The sequence below is a fragment of the Bidens hawaiensis genome, unplaced genomic scaffold (genome assembly GCF_021521415.1).
Source record: "Bidens hawaiensis isolate Kalapana, Puna unplaced genomic scaffold, B.hawaiensis_p1.1 tig00026667_1, whole genome shotgun sequence".
Lineage (NCBI taxonomy): Eukaryota > Viridiplantae > Streptophyta > Magnoliopsida > Asterales > Asteraceae > Bidens > Bidens hawaiensis.
Window position 1 is genome coordinate 276,389 of NW_027494299.1, and position 6,153 is coordinate 282,541.

Consider the following 6,153-nt stretch of genomic DNA (forward strand, 5'->3'; position numbering starts at 1 on the left):
ACCACTATCAACATACCAAGGTCTGATGATATTCCTCCATAGTTGTTCCTGCACGATGTGCGAGATTAGTTAGACTTTGGTACCGAGTCCATAGTTACACTAGGTGAACCTGACTCATCTAAAGTTGTCACGGGTTGCCATGACATGTCTTTCCGATCAACTAATATGGAATTTGATGCCTCTTTCACTGGAGACTTAGGCACCCATTCATGTCTACCATTGTAAGATTTGGCATTATTTGTACGAATGGATGACTTGGTCTCTAGTATGCAAGTGGGAGACACAAATGACTTTGTCTTTCTTACTTGTTTCGGTTTAGAAGTCGTGTTCATTTTTGAGACTGAAGAACCGTTTCTACCACCTTTACGAAACATGTTAGGCTAGGTCTGATGAGGACTAAACCTACCAGATTTGTTTCTGTTCCAATCACCGTCAGAGGGATTAGCCTGGTGATACCTGAAACCTTGTTGATAGGTATTACGAGGCATATTCCTCTGATAGAATCCATAGTATGGGACATATGGACGGTGTGGACAATTTCTAGCAATATGACCAGGAGTCCCACAATTAAAACAAGTTTGACGTTTTATATAGAATTTATTTTGGTCAAGTCCCTGTCTGGACCTGTTGTGTGGACCTATTTGCTTTGCCTGGTGTTTACTGCTTGACACATTGTTTGGCTTATTACCCTGTTTGTCATTGGAGCATCCCTCTTTAAAAACTTAGGCAATGAGTATTTATTAGAATTTTTTGATTTTTTAAACTTATTAAAAATCACATCAACAGAATTCAAGGTTTTAACGAAATCAACCACACAATTGTCTTTGCTCTTAAAAACAGAGCCCACACAAACAGTCCGAATAACAAGATTCAAACAGGTAATTTTAAAGGAACATCAGAATTAATGTCTTTATTAATTGAAACACATTAATCATCATCCTCATTAGTTCAATCTTCAATGATTACTTTATATGCACATGAGGCAAACACATTAGAATAGTTCACTTCTGAAGAGGACGCAGTTGCCTTTATTGAGTCGACTTTTGCCATTTTAGCTGGTTTACCATACTTCATATCTTTTACCTTTTCTTCCTGCTCTTTGGTATGAGGAAGACCGGTATAGTTGTCATTGTATGGTGAGGGTACTTAACTATATCCTATACCCTCACCTTCATTCTTTTTCCACCATAACTGATTTTCAGTCATGGAATTGACTACTTTTCTGGAACTATCAAATTTTCTAAAGTCTAGTTCAGCCCTTTTAAATTTATTGGTTAGATTTGAAATTTCTAACTTAGAGGCTTCCAATTCAGCAGTTGATTCAACAATTTTCTGTATGGCATCAAGGTGGTGACAACACTTTAAATTAAAATCATATTTGAGTTTAGAAAAATCCTTTTTCTGTGCTTCTGTTTTATCTTTGAAAGCCCTTTCATTTTTCTTGAGATTATAATTTTCTAATTTTACTATTTGCATTTATTTGAGCAAGTTACTATTATGAGATTTATAGAGATCTACTTTATAAATACAAGCTTGAGAACATAGTTGAGAACTTACCTCAGATGAGCTGGAAGATGTGAAAGCTATAAAAGCAAATTGAAGCTCCCTAACTTTTTTCTTAACAACATTCTCTTCCTCAGCATCTTCAACATGAGCAAAATTAGCAGTCTGATTACTTATGTTGAGAGCAGCCATCCGATCAGCCCAGGAGAATTGTTGAGCTACCAAACCCCATTCACCATCACCCGAACTAGCCCCACTTTCTCCTCTAGCATTTCCCACTGGTACCAACGCCCTTTCCATGTTTCCTTCCTTTGCTTGATTGGTGCATTCACGAGAAAAGTGACCCAGCTCATGACAGTTGTAACACCTCAGAGTATCCTTGTTAAAACACACTTTCTGATTGTTTGGCACGTTCCAATTGTTTCTTCTCGTTCTCTTAGTAAATTTCTTAGCACAAAACACTACCATGGTGATTTGCCAAGAGATATCCATTTCTTCTACATCATCAGGATGAATTTGATCAAGCTTAGCAGCTACTACTGGTTGAACCAGATCTCCAGCAAGGAACGCGTTGTAGCAATTCATGAAACCCGCCATCAAAGCAATGTCTCTTAAGTTTCCTTTGAGATAGAAGGAATCTGATTGCAACTCTGACTAGAAGACGCACTAGATGTATGAGGTTTAACAGTAGCAGCAAGTGGTTGGGCAGGTTTAGCAAAGAACACTGGAGCTGGTTGTGGTGAAGCTTGAGAGAATTGAACCTGATCAGATTTAAACATTGAAAAGTTGTTTTGAGGTTGAAACTGTTGTTACCCTTGAGTAGCTTTGAACATTGAGAAGTTGTCTTGTGAAATAAGTGTGTTGTTTGAAGCAACATTGTAGCCAACTGCGTTGTAGGAGTTTGCATGGTTTATAGAACGTTGCTAGTCATCCATGTCACATGCTTTGATGATTGCCATAACTTCAGATAGTGTTAGCTTGTTGAAATCTTCTGTCTTCTTAATTAGCTGCAATGTTCATATTCTAACTTTGAGGTAAGGAGTTTACCAGCTTATTATTAGTTTCACCTGTTGTTAGATTGATACTTGCAAATCTCATCTCAGTCAAAAGAGCTATGAACCTATGCAGCTGTGTTTCCAATGATTCTCCCAGAACGTGATTAAACATGTTAAATTTTTGTTGCAACAAATCTTGACGACTTCTCCTCATGTCTTCATTTCCCTCATACACTTCAATCAGGGCTTCCCATTGTGCCTTAGCAGATTGCAGTTCTCTAAAGCCCAAGGCGATCTCAGGTGAGAGTGCCATAGTTAGCGTTGAGAGAGCCTTTTCATCTTCTTCCATTCTCTCAAAATCATCATCATCATACAACTCAACAGGCTTCACAACAACCTCCTATGAGTTCTCACGTTGATATGTGATGGCTTGAGGACCTCTAACGATACTTCTCCAAACCTTAGCGTCTTTCTATTTTACGTATTTCACAAATCTGAACTTCCACTCGTTGAACCCCTCATGAGACAACAGACGAGGTATGCGAGTAGCAGTTCCCATTATGGAGTCCAGTTCTTGATGAAGTGTAGCATTTGATGACCCATTACCATTAGTTAGTTGGTCCATTTTATCAGTAACAGTAAAAATAGAATTAGTACAGTAGATTCAGTCCAATTATTATTCAAAGCCCAATAGATCTCGGCCCAAAAATTAGTCCATCAAAGAACTACGGATGATGGCAAAGAACACCTTCTGACCGAAAACTAGTGTTGACCGAGAACAAGTATTGACCGAGAACCCTTGAAAGTGACCAAGAACACTAAAAATTGACCGAGAACCTAAGAATCTGGCCGAAAGAGATGAGATCAAGCCAAGAACCCTCAAACCAACCCGAAAACGATGTTCATTAGTTAAGCAATTTAGAGTCTTTGGCCGAAATCCCTGAAACAACCCCAAAATCAAACAAGATTGCCTGAGAACAAGGTTGATTGATTGAGATATGTAACAAACTAACTCCCGAGAATTAAGGGATTCAAATTGTTCAAAATCTATAGACAAACATAAAGCTCCTTCTTTCCCGATACACTATTCACCAAAAACCACACCAAAATCACCGAAAACAACAATGAACCAACAGATCTTGAATCGGTTGATGTCACAACCGAGTCTAGAATAGGTCAACCTGGCTCTGATACCAATTGTAAGTCCTTAGAACGGATCTTTTAATATGATATCAACAATCTCAATGTTATTGCGGAATATAACACGAGATGATTCAAGATGAACAACTTAGAACACATAAATCATACACACAATGCTTCAAAACATACGTTTATTAGCTTCAGATGCTTAAGAAAAATTACACAAGTACTCGTTCAACTCTGATGCTATTTAACGGCAAACCCAAACCCTATACATAACATGTCCATATATAGGGTAACTACAACCTAGCCCATAACAAGCCCAAGCCCACCGAGTTTACATACGTATACAAGACACAAACCATACTAAGCATAAACTAACTACAAACCAACTAAGTATAGACCCAACATATGATAATACCTTGAGAGCTATCAGCAATTAGCTCACGCCCCGACATTTCCGCCTTAGGTTGGGGTATGACATTCATCAATAATTAGACATAAGATTTTGGTATATCTAGTCACTACCATGGAGCATCATGTACTTTGATTTGTGAGCTCCATTCATTATCTTTTCTCTTAAATCTCCTACAATTGGTATCCAGCTTATGTTTCCCAAGTCTGGGTATATCATGATCTCCTTTGATTAGAGAATCAATAGTTCCATTTCGTTTTTCTTCAAAGAGGTTATTTTCTTCATGCTTGCTATTGAGCTTGTTTTATTTGTTGAATCATATCTAGTTGAAGTTCTAACCTTAAAGCTCTAACCCTTTTGGGTTTCTCATGTTCCTTTCGACTTAAAGCGTCAGCTACAACGTTGGCTTTTCCTTCACGATAAACGATTTCACAATCATTGTCGTTTAAGGTTTCCATCCACCTTCTCTGACGCATGTTAAGTTTCTCTAATCAAAGATGTTTTAAACTCTTATTATCAGTGTACACAATAAATTTAACTCCATAGAGATAGTGACTCCATAATTTCAAAGAGAAAATTATTGCACCTAAATCTAGATCGTGAGTTGTGTAATTCTTTTCGTGTACTTTCAGTTGGCGAGAAGCATTAAATATTACTCTCTATCTTTTTATTAGTACACAACCCAGGCATGAATGGGATGCATCACTAAATACAACAAAATCTTCCATACCTTCTGATAAAGCCAGTATAGGTACATTGGTAAGCTTTTGTTTAAGTAAGTCAAGTACTTCTTGTTGTTTAGTTTCTCATTCATATTTGGCATTCTTTCGAGTTAACGAGGTTAAGGGAACTGCCATTTGAGAAATGTATTCAATGAATCTTCTATAATATCCTGCCAAACCTAAGAAACTTCTAACATCGGTTGGCGATCTTGGAATCTCCCATTTAGTTGTTGCTTCAATCTTTGAAGTGTCTACTTGAATTACTTTAGCATCAACAACATGACCAAGAATTTATACTTCGTGGATCAAAACTCACACTTAGAGAACTTTGCATACAATTTCTTATTCCTAAGTAACTCAAGTAAGACCCTAAGATAAACCTTATGATCTTCTTCTCATTTAAACTAACTGAGAATATCGCCAATGAATACGATTACGAATTTATCTAAATAAGGTTTGAAAATTTTGTTCATCATGTCCATGAAAGAGGTCGAGGCATTAGTAAGTCCAAATGGCATAATAGTGGACCCGTAATGTATATACCTCGTTCGAAATGAAGTTTTTGGGATATCTTTTTCTTGAACTTTTAATTGATGGTACCTAGAGCGTAAATCTATTTTGGAAAAAAAATCGCTCTTAGAAATTGATCGAGTAGGTCGTCAATTCTAGGTAACGGGCATCGATTCTTAATAGTCACTTTGTTTAAGGCTCTATAGTCGATACACATCCTCATTGATCCATCTTTATTTTTAACGAATAATATCGGAGCTCCCAAGGTGACGAACTTGGTCGAATGAATCATTTCTCCAAAAGTTCATTCAATTGTTTCTTTAATTCCTTCATTTTCGCTGGAGCTAACCGATATTAACATTTGGCTATTGAGCAGTTTCAAGAATTAGGTCTATTCTAAACACAACTTCTCTATTTGGTGGTATACCAGGAAGTTCATCTAGAAAGAGGTTTGGAAATTCGACTACTATGGGTACTTAATTTCTTTTAGTTTGAGTTATTTATTAACGTATGTCATAAAAGCTAAACAACCTTGGTGTAGACATTTGTTAGCTTTAATCAAAGAGATTATGCTCCATATTATGCTACATACATTTGAATTGCTCACTTATTAGGGGCTTGAAGTTCTATGGTTTTCTTGTTACAGATAATACGAGCATGGTTATTTGATCACCAGTCCATACCTAGAACTATGTCAAAGCCAGCTAATGTCATAGGTAATAGCTGAGTAAGTATTACATATCCTCCTAACAAGATCTTTCCATTATCTAAGGTTTCCGAAATTTTAACTATATCACCATTGGTTGTTTCAACATTTAAGGTTTTATTTAATTTTGCTAAGGGTTTTTTAATAGACTACAAAAATTAT